Source organism: Anomalospiza imberbis, chromosome 6, assembly GCF_031753505.1.
Source record: "Anomalospiza imberbis isolate Cuckoo-Finch-1a 21T00152 chromosome 6, ASM3175350v1, whole genome shotgun sequence".
Taxonomy (NCBI): domain Eukaryota; kingdom Metazoa; phylum Chordata; class Aves; order Passeriformes; family Viduidae; genus Anomalospiza; species Anomalospiza imberbis.
Window position 1 is genome coordinate 50,770,540 of NC_089686.1, and position 20,717 is coordinate 50,791,256.

The 20,717-nt window shown below is 42.1% G+C and overlaps 1 long non-coding RNA gene across 1 annotated transcript; it reads left to right on the top strand.

Annotated features, from left to right (window-relative positions):
- Window positions 1–2,848: 2,848 nt before the first annotated feature.
- Window positions 2,849–11,592, top strand: LOC137476093 (uncharacterized). Its single transcript, XR_011000245.1, has 3 exons — window positions 2,849–4,859; window positions 10,076–10,169; window positions 11,351–11,592. It is a non-coding gene; the product is annotated as an uncharacterized lncRNA (long non-coding RNA).
- Window positions 11,593–20,717: the final 9,125 nt, after the last annotated feature.

The window sequence follows — 20,717 nt, forward strand, 5'->3', positions numbered from 1 at the left end:
AATAATGAGAGAGAGAGAGAACAATTTGATGGTCTTCCTGGTGCTTTTCCAGTAATTGAGTGATAATATACTATTCTAGATATCTTGAGCAACTCATCAAGCCTTTCAGGACTAAGCAGGCCACTAATGGATACAGAATCAGTCCCCACTAAAATACAATTATCTTTACTGGAAATGGTAAGCCTGTGACAGTGTACTCTAGTGTAGGGTGGCAGGGGTATACCTGAGGTGGAATTTGGTTAGACACACAATTTATTGTCACTGGCTTACAAGATGTTCCAGGAATTTCTTCTGATTCTCTGAACTTTCCTTCACGTCACCTGACTTTGACTCGGAGCCCAGACTGCAAAATGTAGTTTGGTTTATGAGATAAGGTTTTCAATTTCAACTTTAACAGAATTGAGTATTGACTTGACATTTTTACAGATTCTGACTCATGGGATGAGTTGACTGATTAAAATGAGGACAAGCCATCTACCAGAGTGTGAAAAACAGTGATGAATAGTGAAAAAATAATGACTGATAGTAATTAGGGAAGATTATATCATGTCTGTAGCTCTGTAAGACCTCATACTGAATGATTTGCAAAAGTTAGTTAGAAGACCCTTCCATAAAATGAGCAGAAAATTCCAGTGAACTTTTAAAATGTGGTTGGCTTGAGTGTTTATTTAGTGCAGGTCTCATTACATCAGGTGAGTATTTAGCAGAGGTGTACAATATTAGTTCCCACCTTTCTCCTCCAGTGAAGAGGCAAGTTCAAGGCTCGCTTGCATGTCTGTTCAAAATTTGAACTCTACTCTGCTTTTTTCATAACCTCTAATACTACTTTCGATTATCTAACTTTTGAGGAACTGCTGAATAGAACAAAACAGAAATGATTAAAAGGTTCTATAACAAAATGTTTTGGGGGGAACCTTGTCACAGCTTTAGAAGATGGAGACTGAGCAAGTAAGGAGCTGTATCCTCAAAGTCCTGGCTTCCTGTTTGACTTTATTTGCTTTTTTTGTTGCCTATTTTCTTGCCTGCCCCTATTACTCCTTCCTCTTTAGTCTCTCCACTGTGTCAGAACCAGCTCCTAGACTGTGAGCTTCTGCACTGAAACTGTCTGACTGAGCACAGGATTTGTCTACATTTTAAAATTCATTAGAAGTGGTGTAATTTATTAGAAGTAGTGTAATTTGTGTTAATTATCTCTATGTTGTGTTCAGAAATAGACTCTTAGCATCTGTCTGATATTCCTATACTTAGCATGAACTCAAACCTTAACTCAAACAGTAATCTGGCAGTCATATGGAACCTGTCAGCAGAGGACCTTGTCAGCTAACTTTTTAGAACCAGATTTGTCATCTTTTATCCCTCTCTATAAAATTTGTCATGATCTATCCATATCCCCAGTCTACACCAAGTTATACTCTGGAACCATGGGGGGCAGCATGAGGAAATATTGTAAAATCTTTCCAGTAACAGCAGATAGGGGGAAAAAAACCGCTTTGCTCCCAAAGGCAAAATATCTGGCCACAGAGACAAGTATCATTTATAGCAAGAGCTGATAATATTTTAATTTTTTTTATTAACTTGCTTCCCTCTGGAAAATGCTGCTTGCTTGTAATGTTCTATTTTAGTGAAACTGGGAAAACTGTGAAGTGGTTCATTATTGAAATGGATACTTCTCCTAGACTTCCTTCTGTCCTTCATATTCTTCCATTTCCTTTGCTCCAGTCTCTTGGCTTTATTCCCTGTATGTACATGATTGGAATGATCTGATATTGTATATTGGAATATTTTGATGTTCAGAGGCTTTCAGCTCTGTTTTTATTCATGTCCACTAGCTTCCCACTCTCTATTGTTTGGGGTTTTTTTTAACTTAAGATTAGTTTAACCTTTGACATTATTTCCCACCTTCCAATACCTTCCTCCATTGCTCTCCTCCTTTAATTTGGCCCTTAACCATGCCTTTAATGATGTCCTGAACTTTTAAATCTTGTTCTTTTGTATTCTCTTTGACAATGACTAAGGAAAGTTTCTAAGGTAAGGATTCTATGTGATTAACCGTGTCCAAGGAGAAGCCTCAGGACACTTCCATGCTTTTCTGATGCACAATACCTTTTTCTTCTCTTTACTTAGGGGAAACAAGCTACTACAATTGTCAGATGATGCTCCCAGCACACCTGGGAAGCATCTACTAGCTACTACACCTACTAGCTATTCACTTTAATCTATAAGGTAATGGCTTTTGATTTTTCCCTCTTAGAGGTGATGAGCATCAGGACAACACAGTGCAAAATCTTGGTATGAGGGGCAAGTAGACAATTCTGACAGAGGGTTCTAACCTTGATTACTGTCATCTCCTTTTATGTCTGGCATGTGCTGCAGCTCTTGGAAATTCTCAGCAATTACTCCTTTCCTTGCTGTTACTGCTATTTCTGTTTTTACAAATGCATCAAACACAGCTTGAGAACATATTTAATCGACACTGTATTAGCCTGATACATGACCTCTGATCACAGACATTTATGATCTCAAAAAGCCTTTCATGAACTGTAATTCTGTCTCCAATGTGCTTGAATAAAATCTTGGGTTTAGCACACTGCAGCTGAAGAAAGGAGATGATGGCAAAGACACAGGGTTTCAGTGAAGAAGAGTTGCTCAGGAAAGCTTTATGGAAAGAAAGGGGGAAATGGCAGCGATGATGGAAGTGAGATTGTGTCAATCACTGAAGCTGGGAAACATGAACACAAAGGAAAGAGACCAGCAAAGGAATTCCTTGAAAGAGTGGACTCCAAGACAGTGTGAAGGGAAAGATGGCTTACTGTTAGAGCATAACTGTGACCATTCTAGGGCGAAGGAATTGCTGTAAGGGGTTTGGGAGCCCATGGAGGGAGTTTAGAAATAATCCCATATAGTGGGGATCAAGCTTTCCTACCAGGGAATGTCTCCGGTGAGGTTTGAAATGAAGAAATGAGTGCTGGTGAAGCAATGCTTCAGATGCTGTGACTGCTGAGAGAATAATGAGTGCTGAGGAAGACTGGAATAAGAAGTAGGTGGAGAGATAAATAGAATCTATTTACTAGAGGTTTGTGATGGGGTGGACATGAGCTGCTTTTTATTGAATAAATCACTGTCACTGCAACTACTGTGTAAGTGAATCTACTCTTTATCCCTAATGTGTACATCAATGAAGTCATGGCTGGCTGTTCCAAGGCTGGCTGTTTCAAGTGGAGGTGAAGGGCTGTGGCAAACAGGACTGCAGCTGACCTTTCACATTTCTTCAGCATCATCATATGTGTGGTGGGTTTATTTGCTTTTCTCATTCTACTAATTTCTGTTTCAGCTACTGAAGGGGATGAGAAAGAGAGGATTATTTATGTTGCTGGTATTTCTTATATGTGTTATTTAAGGAAGGGCAAAGTTCACTAGTAACTAGTGCAAACTGCCTTCTGGGCAGGTGCCGTCTGGAGCTGAAAGACTCAGGAAGATTTGCTCTGTAAGGACGTATGGATTGAATTGCCACCCTTGTGCTTCATTTCTCCTAAGCTTGTCCTTTAAAAAAAAAAAAAATAAACATAAATATTGGTTGCTGGATCACAGACTACCTCCTGTCTTAAGTACCTATATTTATAAATATTATTTTATTAGTAGTAGTGAATTAAATCCAAACATTCCATTGCAGCAGTGGAGCATGAAGAAAGCTTCTAAAAGCAGAAACACAGTCTCTATGGCAATATCAAAGGAAGGTCCTGGGGACTCTGTCACAGTCTGCGTGCTATTTCCATGACTAAGATAAGGCAAGTGACCCTGTTGCCTTGCAGATATCTGCCTGTGCCTGTGACCTGTGGCTCGCCCTCCTGAAGAGCAAGGCCATCTCTGTGTAAAGGTGAAATGGAATTGTCTCTGTTTATGAGTTAAAAAGAACTAGTGTGTTTGGTGTGCACTTACAGATTGCTTGCAGATAAACACTAGGACACTTAAATAGCAGATCTATTTCCTTTTTGTTCATGTATCCTCCATAGTGGCTGCAGAGCCCTTTTTTTCTGTCATGTTTGATAGCTACAATTCTTATTAGGTCTGTAGTAAAAACCTCACCAATTGCAGCTAGTGTTGCATTAATCCCTGAAAAAGGGATAGATTAGATGGCACTCTTGGGGTGAATTGCTGAGTGCTTTGCTTACCTCTCCATGGATACTTCAAGCTCAGGAACCCTGCAGTGAGATCAAATCAAATTCATCCTAATCTCAATGTAGTGGGTCAGGAAATTATACAAATACATCTTTATCATCCAGTAGGGAAAAAACAGGGAAACTGTAGCCCCTTATTCTGTTTTGTTTCTACAAATGACTTCCTATATCTGTGTATTTTTCTCTTAATATGAGAGTTGCATGGTTAGAGAACCCAAGAGCTTGTTGATAGTCACATCTGTGCCCCCATATATTTCTCTGAAAAGCACTTCACTATCCAGTGTTTTAATTGACTAAGGGTTCATTACCTTAATTTTTATTTCTGAGAAAGCCAGATTGACATATAAAAGTGCATGCTGAATGAATTGAGATTTTACAAAGGTTTTATGAACTTATTACAAACCTATTTTAAAATACCTACTAATTCCCTAATATATAAGTGCTGAACTAAAACTACTAAAACAAGAAGCCACTTCTGACATTTCTAGGGAAAAAAAAAACCCATTAACTGAAGAAATTACTAAATTCACAGAATCACAGAATGGGTCTGTGAATGGACCACAGGGGGATCATCTTGTCCAACCTCTCTGCTGAAGCAGTGTCATGCCACGGCACAGGATTGTGTCCAGATAGTTCTGGAATATCTCCATCGAGGGACACTCTCCACCCTCTCTGTGCAGCCTGGTAAGTGCTTGGTCACTGCATAGTGAAGAGATTCTTCCTCATGTTCAGGTGGAACTTCCTGAGCATCAGTTTCTGCTAAGGACTGTGCAGTCTGCTGTACTTCCCACAGGGGTCTTGTTAGTCACTCAGGAAAAGTAAACTGCATTTCATGAAGTTCACCCTGGTATTCCAAGGATAAGAACTTCAGTCAAGCTCACTCTTACAGAAAGAATAAATGATATGTTGAAACAATTAAACTGCAAAATGCCACGCTGTGCTATTTTGGCAGTGATCTGAATTGCGACACACCTTCTCCTATTTGTGTGGGAGAGATATCAAGTGGAACGCAAGATTAATTATTCGGTGATGGTTGGGTTTTCTTCCACCAGAGATCACCTCTTTGCATAGCTATGAGCTGCTGGTGGTAGTTGCTGTCCATGTCCCCAGCAAAAGCAAGTCCCTGTGTCACAGAATTGAGTCAGAGACCACTATCAGGTACAGCTTCACCTGCTGCAGAAAACAGGGCTTGTTTCTATACATGCTGCAGTTCTAAACTGTTCTTGTCTGACAGTCCCCATGTGACCTGTTGTGTTTGCACAGAGACCAATTTGATTTCAGAAAGGCTCTGTGCAGTCACTGCAGCCCATCTTGATGTTATCAGCTGAGAGATGGGAGTCATAGATCTTAATTCTCACTCTTAAGGAGTGTCAAAAATACACAGCAGGATCCCTTATGTTATGTGTATGTTATTTAGACCTGCCTGTTATCCCTAGGGCAGCTTTTTTATATATTGAAACACAAAAATAATACAATCATGCTGCTTTGGATGTAATGTCTATAACTCTGGGCAATCCATTCCCACATGGCCAGAAAAGGTCTTCTTTGCACTATGCCTCTCGTTATTAAATACAGACTGACATGGAAGAAAGAAGTGGTGAGGATGAATCCATGCTCAGATATAGCATCACACTAAAAGGTCAAAAACAAAACTGAAGTTTTGTTGACATTAGACTGTTTCTGTTAAAAGAAAGGCCTATCCTTTACTTCCCACACTGAAAAGCATTTACAGTTCATTGCCTGATTACCTATGAAGATTCTCCAATACTAAGGCAAGTGTCAAAAGAAGAGTCAAAAAGTGTGAAGGGCATGGATGAATGACAGGTTTGTTTTGTGACTTCCTACAACGAAATGAGAAATTACTTTACTTTTCTGAGAGTGGAATTGCAAAGAAATTTGGTCAAACATGTAGTGTGAAATCTTGCTTTCAACAAAACAAGAAGCATTTTCAGCAAATTCTAAAGCATGGCTTAATGAAAGTATTTGGAAGCCAAAGCATTTTAATCGCTTTGGACCTAAGTGTAAAAATCTTAATGCCAGTACTAATACAAATGTCTATCATTTCACTGACATCAGGTAAATCCAAACAAAATGAAAAATCCAAACAATGAACAGACCAGACCTTTTGGCTGCATCATCAAGTAACTTCTGGTGATGGGATTCTTATAGCCCTTTCAGGGAGTTTGCTTCCTCCTGCCTTGGGCCCTGTCCTGCCATGTAGGAGGCTCTTTGGCCACAGCCAGACAAGGATCCTCACTGCTGTGGGCCCTGGCTGAAGACACTCATCTGCTCCCAGTTCCTGTGGGGACAGCTAACTTGACAGTTCTTGGTTTGGCTGTGCTTGTGATCTGGTGTGGTGCCAAGCTGTGATCAGGACTCTGCTGTTCTCTCTGATCCCAGGGCTGTATCACCACCGTGTCCTCGGTCTGTAATTCCCTCACAGCAGCACTGTGAAGCAATTGTCATGGGGTACAAGTTGCATCTTCTGCCAGGATAGTTCCTTGCTCCACTGGTTGTGGTTCCAAGAAGTGCCAGGTAGGCTGTTAAGGGAATAAAACAAAGAAAAATGTCTGCTGTGTCCTCCTCTCTTCAGAGTCCTCTTTAGGTGTGGGCTGAAGGGCACAAAATGGCAGCAGGCTCTGTACCACATGGTGACCTTTTGGGAGTCTCTTCTCCACAAGATGGCGAGGCTTAAAACCACCTGGGATGCAGGTGGGCTTTTGTGAGGTTCAGCAGGCACAGTCACTCCATGAATAGAGTGGTTAGCCAAAAACCTTGGTAAAAGGGGAAATGGCCAGTTTCTCTAGAGATAAAAAAGACAGAAAATGGGACAGGATAGAAGGTTTTGTGTCACTGTGGACAGGAGGGAGAAAGGATTTCCTTGGTGAAGGGTGTGTTTTTTGTCCTGCGTGATCCAACCAGCTGGTTCCTTTCCTTGCCTTTCTAGCCCTCATCAGCTCTTCCTCCCCCATCCATACAAGCTGCTTACACAGCCTTATTCTTTCTGCCACTCTCTCCATGGCCTCCCAGGAAGCAGACAGCAAGCAAATCTCTCCTCACCCTCCCCCCTTTCCTGAACTGCATGGCACAGCCACTTGTCAGCCACGTTTTTCTCTAGTGAAGCACGTAGCCCTCAGCCCGTGATGTTTCCTGAGGGTTGTGGAGGCAGCAGTCACAGCTGCATGCCAGAATTCTCAAAAGGTCAAAAAAGACACAGAGGGCCAGGGCAGACACAGTCAGAGAAAACACGCTTCCTCAGAAGCACAGGTTGAGGTGCCCTGGGGAATGAGGGTAAAGCAGGCACACCTAAACCTTTCCTCTGGAAAACAGAATGGGATAGAAGTCATTGAACTCCACCCTACTCTGCTCACTTGATCCTGCTAATGAAGGCATGGTCAGACACAAAGGGTTCTCTGGCTTCTCCACCTACCCACAGACTGCAGAGGATGAGCATAAAGCTGCTGAAGAAACAGTCCTTGCTGGGTCCAGATGGAAAGGCTCATCCAGTTCCTTGCAGAAGCTGTGTAGGACACAACAGCCATCAGGGCTATACTGTTTGTGCAGCCTGTGCAGTTTGCACATTTGTGTCTAGTCTGTCAATCAGGACCTGCCATATTGTAGTCAATGAAAAAAGCACATTCCATTTATTCACAGTATTTCATAGCATGTGGTTAAACTAGCCCTGTTCCCTGCTGTTGTGCCAGTATGGCTTCACCCCCAACAGCACAGAGGGTTCTCAGCCTCTTCCACTCCATGCTGTGATGATCCTGCTTGGGAAGAAGTTTGCAGAATCCCCTTTGAACCTGATGATGGAGCAGGGGGAAACACAGGCACCACAAGGCCTCCTGGGGCATCCTGCTGGGATGTCTGCAAATGTGTGTTGGTTGGTCCATCAGTGGGCTGACCACTGACTGGCAGTCCTCGTGGGTTACGTAGTTGGAGCTGCCCTGGGATGGCGTCTGAATGGGAGAATGGGGTTGTCATAAAGGGGAATCTGTGGAGAGAAGTGTCTTGGATGCTTCAGTGAGACCTCTGACTCCTGAAGTCCAAACTGAATTTTGGACGAAGGCTGCAGGATTTGGAGGGTGGCTGACAAGGGCCACAAAAAGCTTGAGAAACTCAATGTCTTTTTCTTCTTCCCCCAAGCAAATGCTGTTCAGAAAGAGCCAGCTCACTCTGGGTGTCCTGAGCAGCTGCCTTGGCCACCACGTGAGGCCTCTCATTTTGCCTCTGCTTGTGGCCCAGCTCAGCATTGGGAGGAGGCCTGGACAGCAGGTCCACGGGGTCACCTAGAATAGGACAAGGAATGTTAACAGGAACACAGGCAGAAGTAAAATGTGTGCAAAAATTCCTGTCTCCTGATCCACTCCTGTTTACTGCATTCCTTGTTAGCAGGTAGTGCTCAGGCAAGAATTTCAATGTTTTCATTTGCCGGGAGCCAAGTAGGCAAATATTTCCTTGCATCTTCTGAGCTGTTCTGAAGAAGTGCAAATCTAACACACTAGACTTCCTTTCCCAGACTCAGGAAAACTGCAGGTCACTTTCTGCACTTCCCCACCCTGCTCCTGCCAATGTGATAATATGAGAAAAAGTTGCTGGCTTCCTGCACAAGCTCTGCTGTAGCCAGGGAAGATGTGCTGACCTTGGGGTTGGATATCTTGCCAGCTTGTCACCACTGAACATGTTATTTAACATTGTCTCGGCTGATTTTCATTTTCACCACTTTCGTTTTTTCCTCTGTGCTTTTTGACACGTTGCTTGTTAAAATCAGGCCATAGCCTTGACAATGATTTTGGAGAATGTCCATTCAAAAGTTCTGACTGGGGAGCCAAGAAATTATTTAGTTGGGTAAGAGTTAACTGGAATATTACTCATTAGCATTCATTTAATACAAAGTAGTAAAGGCAAGTGGTGTTTTGAGCACATGAGTGAGTTTGGTGAGTGGTGAATGCCCACATTTCAGTGAGCTCACAAGTGTAAGCTCCTCAGTGTGACTTTATTCTATGTAATAGAAAGATACATTTATATTTAATGACAAATTTAATTATTCTTATAGTTTTTTCCATTATGATTCTGTGTGACTACTACTATTTTTAAATATCTTTTAAATATACTTTCCTTTAGTAGGAGATTTGACAGTGGGCCAAAGCATCTTAAAGATTTTGCTTTATTGCATTAAGACTTTAAAGATGGGAGTTGGAGTTGCTAGGAACAGAAAATCCTCGAGATGTGTTTGTTCAATTTTTCTGGAAGAAATTATTTGGCAAGTAGAACATTTGTATTGCACGATGCTTATCAGAGAAGACAGAATTTTAAGAAATTGTACACTGAAAAAATAGCGTCTGATTACATACAACATATTCTGCCAGATATTCTGAGACAGCACCAGAAGGCACCACATTTCAAGTGGCAACAACATGTCATGGAAATATCTGAAAAGTCTCCTTCTCAGTGAAATGTCTGTTTATCATGCACTTCTTATCAAGCTGCCTTGTTTACTTTTACCTAAATTTCCCCATTTTTCCATTGTTAGATATATTTTATGTTTTTAAATATATATTTAAAGGTAATTCATTACTACAGCAGATATGTTGATCTCATTTATTCTTATTGACTTCAGTCTCTTGTTCTCATGTACATAAATAAAGACAACAAAAAAGAAAATAGATTTCAACAGCTTCTTCACCTGTGGTGTTCCTGGTGATGAATTAATAGGCTGATTTAGGAGAAGATACAGTGTCTGGAGCAACAATAAATAAAGGGCTTGCGTTGTTCATACCCCAATATGGCTCACCTGACTGATGTATTCTTTCTGGGTGTCCTCAGGCATATTCCCTGGCATGTTTGTGCTTGAATGCCCTGTCTGCTATGGGATAATAATGTTTCTTCTGTCTGTCTAGATGGTAATTTCCTTGTGACAGAAACTGGATCTCACAACATGTTGGTGCAGAATCCACTGATGTGATCCACTAGTACTGCTTCTTTAAATTAATGGTAAGTAACAACTTGAACAAATATGAAAATTAAATGTTAATTCCTCAGCTGACATCTCAGTCCAACCTAATTTCACATATTTGAACAAGCACTTTTTTCTGCTTGGCAACAGCCTCACAGGTCAAAACATGAGGAATTTGGCAAAATCTCCTAGTGTCACCTTTGAACCTGCTCAAGTGCCTCAGAAGCTGGACAGAAGATATTGTGAGTGTAGGGTGTTTTGCTATGTGTGTAGGGTTTCCTTGGGTTTGCACATTGGGACAGGAGGAAAAGGAGTGGAAGAGGAATTGCTCAAACTCTGCAACAGGCTATTTTCTCTCCTCTAGCAATTATTCTTCCATTCCTATGTCCTCATACCTAAACTGGGGCAAGCCAGAAGACAGCAATCTCACTTGTGCAGTGTGTGTCTTTGAGTTTTGGAAAAACACGCTTCCAAGTCCTTGAGCTGGCATTCAGCAGTGCCTTGCAATACCTTGTATCCTGAGAAAGGGTTCCCTGGTCTGCTGATGACATGAAGAGCATGGAAAGGGTGTTGACTTCATTGTTCATCATGTTTTGAGATGTACAGGGGGTTTGATGAAAACCACTACACTGCAGGACTCAGTGGTGGAATCTTAGAAAAAGACTGGCAGAGGAAATCAGTGGAAAGAGAGTTTGCCAACAAGGAATAGGAGGAAAACACAGCAAGAATGGTAGACAGGAGAAAAAGATACCTTTTACAAGATTTTTTACATTATTATTTCAATTCTCATACCCAAATAAAATGAACTGCTGCTTCTCCTGTTCACCCACAGTAACCCTTATGTGAGGAAATGACAGTGCTGAGGGAAATTGTTGTAGGCTGAGAAAAAAGAGTTTCCCTAAGTGATAGCTGTGATTTCAGCTAGCAGTGACATTTGAAAACACAGCCAGACTAAACTGTTCTTTATTCCCTAGCAGCAGAGATGCCCTGTTATGTTCATAGGCTGCTATGATCACTAGCTGAATTGACGCAAATAATAAGGGAAGCCTCAACTGTTGGGGCATCTTGGAGGTACAAAGAAATGTAGCACTTTGGTGATAAAATAGATGAAAAAGAGAGCAGAGATGGGAAAAGTATTTCTTTTAAAGAAATTTATGTCCCCAAGCAGCTTTTAGTCCTAGAAAGAGTAATGCTTATGTATTTATGAACTTCTCTGCAGACAGGATCTTGCTGTAGAAACCCCAGTGCTAACAGCAACACTGCTTCACGACATCTCTGGGTGAAGAATCCTTCCTGCCTATTTTTAGGCAAATTTAAAAGATGATGTAATTGTTTTGAAGAATAGCTCTTCTTGTGGGGCCTAGATGGTGATGCCACATTGCATGGATTTTTGGTAATTTCAGACACCAGCAGGGAATCAGAACATGACAGCTTGAAGAGACAAACATTGGACAACGAACAGCAGAGGGCTTATCACCATCAGACCAGTGCTGATGGTTCAAGGAAGAGCCCACATTTCATACCAATGAAGAGAGAACCTTTCACTGTACTCGTTAGGTACTTGCATTGCACAGGTAAGTGCACACTGGAGAGGCAGGGTTGGCAAACTAATCTGGGCACTAAAGTCATGGATCCACATATAGATGTACTTGTTTAAATATACTTGCAGTATCTCTATCCTATCCAGTAATCTCAGTTTTTTCAAACCATTCTGAAGTACTGACTCTTTTAAATCTCAGAATTTCCTAGCCTCAGACATCTGGTAAACTCCATCTGTGCTGTGGAACTCTGCTATTTCAAGGTCATGCATTTCAGTAAATGATTCCTAGTGCATTTTGCTCCTCTGTGGATTTAGAGTTCTCAGAACTAACCAGACAGATCTCTGCATCCAGCTGAGGTACAGAAATACTGGAACAACGAATTCTAGAAAAATTGCATCCCAGCATGAGTCAGTGAGAATGGGTCATGAAGGATGAAGGGAAATATAACCAAGGCTGGAAGTGAGTGGCCCTACAAAAAGTGAGTTTATAGGAAATAGCAGAGTAGGCAGTTTGCTAAATAAATGCCATGAAGCACAGGCACACATCACCTCAGTGCAAAAGGAGGATGGGAATTTCAGTCAGACCAGTGCCTCAATCATTAGCTCTCCTTTGATCGCAGCATAAGGAGGAAATATGCAGAAAATGAAATGTAGGTCATCATACTAAAGAGTTATACTAAAATGGTAATACAAGCCTTTATCGTGGAAATTACTCTGTAAGTTAGCCAGAGAAATAAAAGACAAGGAAGCTATTTCTGAAAGTATATATGTAAAAGGAGGGAGTTCAAGCTCAGTTGGTGTAAAATACCAAGAAGCAAGGAAAAGGACCAAGGAAAGAGTAAGTATTTTTTCCAGTTTTTTTTTCCTAATACACTTAACTGCAATCAAATAACTAACAAATTATTTTCTACAGGTAGAACAATATGTGCATTGTTTCTGAATTGCATTCTCTTTTTTTTAGAACTTTTCTTTAATTCTTGTGGTTGTTCACAAGTCTTGTTTTCTTCCCTAGCATGCAGCTTCTGAAAATGTAGGACATGTGCTTTCTTGTTTCATAATCTAGGTTATTACTAAAATATTTAATAATACTAGATTGTGTGACATCTTCTGGATTGTTGTGTGCTGCTGCCTTCAATTTTGTCAATGAACCACTGGAAATCACTGGGTCCAGCTGTCCCAACTGTCCCGCTCCAGCTTTACTGCTGCCATCTAACATAACACAAGGGTTATGTAATAGCCTAATTGTAAGCACAGAGAATCATAAAACCATAGAATAGCCTGGGTTGGAAGGGACCTTAAAGATCATCTCAATCCAACCCCCCTGCCATGGGCAGGGACAGCTTCCACTGGACCAGACTGCTCAGAGCTCCATCCAAGCTGGCTTTTGAACACTGCCAGGGATGGGCCACCCAACACCTACCCTGGGCAACCTGTGCCAGGGCCCCACCACCCTCACAGTAAAGAATTTCTTCCAAATATGGAATCCAAACCTGCTCTCTTTAAGTTTGAAACCATTCCCCTTGTCCTGTCACTACATGCTTGTGTAAAAATTCCCTTTTCATCTTTCTTGTCAGTTCCCTTTAGATATTAGAAGGTACAATTATGTCTCCCTGGAGCTTTCTCTTCTCCAGGCTGACCAAAGTGAGTCATAAAAGACAGCATCCAGGTATAGGATGCATACTGCTTCCTCCTACTCAAATGCCTGTTAGTGGATCACAGGAGAACAATATTTTGACTTGACACCATTTTTTCCTGGAGAAGGACATATTTGTTTTCAGTTGCCTCCTTGTTTTCTTAGATGTATTTACAAATAGTTTAATTATTTGTTTTAATACTTTTTCTTCCAGAAAATGAGATTAGAGTAAACACTTTTCTACTCTTGCTTTTCTGTCTTTTTAACACTCTCCTCAACTTCTTGCCCAATTTCTATAAAGTTCTAAGGGTAACACCAATGTCTCTGAGACTACTAACCATGTACCTTACAACAAATGTTGTCAGACTGAGATGATTTATTCCAACCAACCTAATTTCTCACCCTTTCTTTCTCTAATCAAACTCAACTATCTCATAAGTGGATCTAGAACAGTACTGGTGTGGGAGCTTTGGTGAGAAGTGGAAATGTGGCTTTCTTGAGTGCACTATCTTGCCAACTCCAAAAAAGCAATAGAAGCCAACTAAGAGGTGCCCACAAACCTTCAGGTTTTTGCAAGGTGAGCAGCAGAGAAATCTTGGGAGGCGTGATAAAAGTTGATTCTACATTTTGGGGTAGCAGGGTCATGAATGATGGAAAGGTGTATGAAAACGTGGCTGTTCCCAAGGCTGAGATTCAGAGACAGGTTTGGATAGCTCTGTGTTTCCTACAAAAGAACTACCTTTTTATTATGCTGCCTCTTGTAGCTCTGCAGAATCATCATAAATGTAAGAAAGCAAAAAGGCTCATGAGCATAAGGGGATAAGAAGTTTTCTATATCCTGTATGAGGGGAACAGAAACTAGCAGTGTTTAGCAGTTTTGATGATGAAGGAAAAAACCCAGTTTCTGACTCTAGTGGGGTTCTGATCATCCTGTGGTGGTACATGGAGTACATTAATGTGTACACATGATACATGTGTACATTAATCAAGGTCACTCATTTTCTGGCCAAGGAAGTCTAGCTGTGGTTTGTGGAATTGCCTTTCACAGCACTGCTGGTTCATCCCCTTCCAAAGCCCCCCACACTGTGCAGTGAGCTCGGCTGCTGAGCTTCATCAGGCTGGAGGGGCCCTCCTGCAGTGTGACAGGAGAGGGGCAGCTCTGTGGGGTGTGCTGATGTGACTGGCAGGCTGGGAATCCTCCAAACCTCTCTCATTGCAGGTGGCACGTGCTGCTATTAGGGACACACACCGAGACCAGCACGGGGACAGAGTTGCAGGTGTTACCTCAGCTCTCAGCACTGGACTCTGAACTCGCCACCCATGGGTTCACTGCAGCAAGTCAGGAGCTGCAGGGCTCTGCACTCTCACTGGGGGCAAGTTGTGGTGCTGCATGGCAGCTGCCCTTCCTGAGAGACAGCCCTCAACCTGTCCCTGCATTGTGGAATGGTGGATGCAGTTATCCACCAAGGAATGGCCACCGTAACGCTATTCCCCCGGGATCTCTCTGACCCAGAGACAACTCTCAGAAGATGCCAGGAAGACCCTGCAAGGGGTACAAACAGCAACCAAGGGCATGTGTGGAGCTCAGCAGCCTCTGGGGAATGCTTCCCTCAGGTCCCATAGTGTGAGGAAGATGGGTCAGCCATGACCACACTGGATGGAAAGGGGTTTGTGGTGTAAGGGATTGAAGGCACCACCTCCATGGCGCAACATGGACATGGCCACTCTGCTCCAGAGGGAATGCCATCTGCTCTGAGCTTACTTCTGTGTCACAACTAGTGTTTGTACCCCTACTTACTTGCCTTCATCTTGAAAGAGACCAGGAAAGGTACACACACCTTTCCAACAGAGTAAGAGTCTTCTTTCAAGTAGTAATTTGGAAGTGATTTGTGGAGAAATTTCCTATTGGGATCACTTTCTCATTTTTAAGGTCTACGGACAAGGTCAAAAAGGTACTAATTTAGGTTTCCTTCCTGCCTCTTTTTTATTCTAGTAACATAATTACATGAAGAGATAAATCAAAACATGTGTAAAAATAGATAAATACATATTATCGAAATATACCATATATCAAATCAGTCAAGATTGGATTGCTTGGTTTGGTAGAGGATTGACTGAATGCCCAGGTGTGCAGAACCTGAGCTGCTCACTAAAGAGATGATGCTCGTGCATTCTCTAAAAAAACCCCCATGTATTATTTTCCCTCATGTTAATTGCTCAAGGCAGTTATGTAAATGTTAGGGAACACATATAGCATCACAAACTTTAAACAGTCTTGTCGAAAAATACTATTCATACAGAGTTTATTTTACTCTTTTCTCATGGGATATTATTTCTCTGTAATTATTACTGGGTATAAACACGTGTATTCCTAATGTAATCGTAATAATTAATAAAAATTGACAAACCCATCTTAAACATTACAGAAAAAAAACCCAAAAAAAAACAAATTAAAAAAAAAATAGGACTTTTGTTTGTAGATCAGTTTCAAGCCTCAAAGAAAATGACATATTTGAAGTGCTTACTACAGACTACTTTACTGGAATAGATAGATGTAAAAATAGATGAAGATTTATAAAAAGCTGTAGTTACTTGGCTGAAAATAGTTTTACTTTTTACTCAGCTAGAAACTAATAAGTGTGTCTGAGGAGAAACAGCTTATTTTTCTCCCAGTTTCTGGGCACTCATTGCTCATTAAATAACTCATGTTTTTTGTATAGACAAGAACAATTAGCAGCTCTTTTCTTCTGAATTAGGTCTTACTTTCCTATTCCAAGGGAAAAAAAATCTATCTTTTTTCCCCAAGCTTTTTGTTTTATGGCTCTGAGAAAGCCAGTTTCCTCAAATATTCTTATGGTCAGCAGTGGAGTCCTTGATGGGAATTGCAGCACATGTATGTCCTTTAGGTGAAACTATCCACAGAAGAGGTGATGTTTATGGCCTGTTTGAGCAAGGTCAATAAACAAGTGATAGGTACATATAGAATCCTAAATCAATGGTATAACTCAGAGTTAAATTACCTGCCACTCTGACTCATGTCCCAAAGATTTTTGTAACTTTTTTCTGTACTAAGCCTGAGAAGAAGTTTTCTTCTAAGTAAGCTTTTAGGTTCTCACGGAGTGCTTTTTAGCTTTCAATATGTCACTTACTGCATACACATCTTCTAACCTTCCAAACCCACTTCTTTGCAAGGCTGCCAATGTAAAATAAAGTTCTGGATGTTTCCATCAAGCACTTCCTGAAGTCTTTTTTTTTTTTTTTTTTTTTCTGACATTATGTAAAACACTATGGTGATCTTTCTTTTAAGCCTGCCATCTGGATGTCATTCTGATTTTGTCTCTTTTTAAATATGCATATTCAGGCTAGACCTGAAATGACGCAGCTTCTTTCTATGCAACACTTCTAAAAGATGTACTTTCTTTCCCAGCTGCTTCATCAAAACTTTAGTTATGGCTCCATCATCTCAACTCTCAGTATTTCGAGTTCTTCCTCCCTGTTATGAAATCCCACATTTGCTACCTCCCCAGGGATATGAAAACTGGTGCTGCGAAATTTATTTTCCTGGCTGCATGGAGCACTCCAAACCCTTTTTGCGTCATCTTGCCCTGCTGCCTCCTATCAGTCCCAAGTTTCTTGTCTTCACCTGCTGGGTAAAGTGCGTCACCAGTCAAGTCTTTCCCAGGTTAGTGGATCTTGAAGTGAATCCTGGAGTGTGTAGTTCCCTCATCTCCATGTCTTTATTCACAGGTATACCCCTTGTCTTCTGAAACTAGGGCTCACAGCAAGTGCTGTTCCTGAGGGAAGACAAAGTGTAGAGACTGGCACTTCCAGGGCTGGACCTGCCCTTGGCTGCCCTGCTTTTAGACTGTCTCTATACTTGATATTCTCTCTCTCTACTTGTGTTTATACAGCAAAGAGCAAACAATTCTTATTGACATCTTTGGGTGCAGTTACAAAACTACAAAGCCCACCACTGTTCATTAATTGCAATCCATCTCCTGTTTTTCTGTGATCACTGCTTTTTGCTTTGAAAGAATATAACTCTATTTTAAAAACTAGATTTCAAAATTCACAAATGCAAAGAATTTAACAGTATTTTTTTGCAATAGACTCTTTTGATCATAATAGATTATTGTATTATTTTAACCCATTGTCATATCTACCAGTGTTATTTAAAGAACAACAAGATTTTCTTGCAGAATTCACAAGATTGGATAGCTATATCAGTGACAATACTGATATTGTTTTCAGAATACTAAATTTGTTTTATGTATAATGAAACTGAAACCTAAAAAATAAGGGATAATAAAAATGTTTGGCTTTCTATGTAACTTTGAACCAAGAACTCAGATATCCTATTCCAATAGTTTGCATAGAGATTTGCGTGTCCTTAAAACTCACTAAAAATCTGCTTTTCATGTCACTGCCATTCCTGGCAGTGGAGTTTAGTGGTTACTGTAATAATGGCCAACTGCGAGATTGTAGCTGTATTTTGATTAAAAACCACCCAATACTTGATAAATTAGCTGCAACTTCACTTCCTCACAATCTGTACTTTTGATTTTTCTTAGGCTGGAGAATGTAATTAAAAAGTAGGAGATTTGTCCTGCTGGATTAATACTCGCATGGGTCCCCGATCCTGGCAGTGGCCAGTAATTGATTTGTAGGTGAGAGAACACCAGAACCAGGACACGTGGGAAGAAAGTGGTTTCTTTGTTCAGCAAACATGCCTCCAGGCTGCCAGTACTTTAGGGGCTTCCCAAGTCAAAACTGTGCCCCTGGTCACTGTGCTTAGTAGCTGTTTTATGCTGCTTTCTGCTCTGTGACTTTTTCTAACCTTTTGTCTAAATGAAACATGCAGTTTCATTTTCCACAGTCCCTTGTGGCAGAGATGTCCACAGTGCCATTGATTGTGTCTGTGGAAAACAGTATCCTTTTTTTATCCCTTTTTGTTTGTTTAAACTTGTTTCTTCCTACTATCACTGGGTGTCCCTCAGTTCTCCTATTCTGAGGCTTTTTCTGTTCAACTTCCCTATGCTGCTTAGGAATTTACAGACCTCTGCTTTATCTCCCACTCACTTATCTTTTTTTCTGAACTGGAAAATATTAGGCTACGTATTCTTTCCTGTGTGAGTTGTTCCTTATTTTTGATTGGCATGGGCAATAAGGAAACCTATGTGAAAAAGCAGCTTATCACTACAGGAGAATACCGAGGCAACTGAGCCTGAGCTCTGGCATTCCTCTTCCGAAATACCGTTGTGAGTCCTGGGGACAAAGTATCTCCTTCTCATACACTTATCACAATTAACTCACAAAGTAGCAGTTTGTTTCCTGTGTGTCAGACACTCTTCTCCCTTGAGACAGAATAGGAGTTGAAGGATGTTGTTCTTGGTTTCAAAGTTTTGGGGTTTTAAGCGAAGAAATTCAGTTAAAGAATTGCAAAGCTCAGCATGACAAAGTGGGTAATAGTGGAATTCAGATTAGGCTACATTGTAGAAGAATTTTTGAGAGAAAGAGGTCACGATCTGGATGTTCATGATTTATATGGTTGGAGTGAAGGTTGAGCTACCCCAGCCTAGGCCTCAGATGTGGGCCTCGGTGAGGCCTTGGAGCCTGTGGCGCAGTTAAGAATAAGTTTGTGGCGCCGTCAGAAATTATGTTAAGGTATAACACAATGTACTGAGCTATCTAGGTGTAAATTAGTATAGGTCTGCAGTGTGAAACTTTAGCCACCTTAAGACAGGAACAAACAATGTTTGCTTGCCACTGAGAGTGTGCTCACGATTGTAAACTATCTGGAAGTGTATAAAAACTACTGTCTGTAAACAATAAAGGGAGAACGTATGATTAGCCATATTGGTTCAGATCTGCATATGTTCCTGTCCAGATCACCTTTTTTTTTATTAGTCCCTGCTTTACTACATCATGGATTTGCCCCCATGTGTATATATGATATCATGTTAGCTCATAATTAGCTCCACAAGCTGTAATTTCTCAGTGGATCTCTGTTAGTTACTGCACTGGGCACTCAGTCCTGTCCTGGGTCTGTGGGGGGAAGGAGTATCCTGCCTGTGGGACCTTCCCCTCCTTTGGTGCAGAGCTGAAATGTGTGTTGAATGTTGAAAGTTGGGGTTTCTTGGGTGAATAAGCAGGAGGATGCTGTCCCTGTCTCCCCACACAGCTCCAGTGTTGAACAGGTCAGGTGCCTTCAGTGAGGATTCCATGTGTGGCCACTACTTCAGGAGTTTTGTTCGTAGGGAGGAGGAGCCTGTCTGCTTTGCTGATGTGATTGTGCCGTTCAGGAACATGATAACAGCTCTGTCATTCTGTGTTGGCAAAAGGATGCACGTGTATACAGGTGTGTAAGATTAGACATACGTGGGGTCGTTGCTTTATATCTTCACAAAAAGGGGAGAGGAAGCAAAGAAGGAATTACCTGAAAATTCCCTGAAAAGCCAAACTTCTGCTTTGTTGTACTATGACCATCTGCCGAGTGTTGGTTGTGCAGAAACACCGTGGACAGTAAGATATTGCCCAAGGGGTAAGGACACCACTGGAAGGTCACAGCAGCCTGTCCCCAGCAGAGGCGGTGGAGATGCAAAGGGTGAATTTATCACACACTGAAACCAGAGTGCTCTGACCAAGTACAGAGGGGGATGAATATGGGGCTGTGACATCTAGCGGTGGGTGACACTCAGAGGAGAGGGTGGACTTGATCTGAATTGCTTAAATGAGTGAGAAAGCTATTCATGTGCACGCTCACAAGAAAACCTGATGAAGAGTGGCGAAGGGCTTTAGTCACTATGACTTTTTCCCATTTTTCCCTCTTGGTAGGACGCGACATTAGCGACGCTTCGGCTTTAAACCTCTCCGCGCCTTGCTTCTGCATCTGTACGAAGGGCCACCAACACCTCCCTCCCCATCCCGTGGGCATCCAGAGCCTCATTAATGTTGATGAGGCACTTAGACGGGCGCCCCACCAAAGCCCGTGAGGACATCGCTAATTACCTCCGCGGCGCGCTGTCTGCCGGGGTGGCCGAGGGGACACCGGGGGCCGCCGCCACCCGCACGACACAAACACAGCGGCGTGCCGGTGCCGCAGGGCGGGCAGCCCTCATGCATATGCAAGATTCATTAGCATGGCGATGAGCAGGCCCCGCCCCGACGGCCGTTTGTACGGCGGCTCCTCGCTGGCCCCGCCCCCCCGCGCATATCCCACCGTCATTTGCATGCAGATAAGATATGCCCCGCCCTCTTATTAGCATGGCGGTGCGCGGGCCCCGCCCCCGGCAGCCATTAGTGCCGCGGCGCCCTGGCTGCGGGGGCGGGTGGTGCTGTGCCTTCCGCTGTGCTCCGCGCCACCGCACCACCGCACCACACCACCGCACCACCGCACCACCGCACCACCGCACG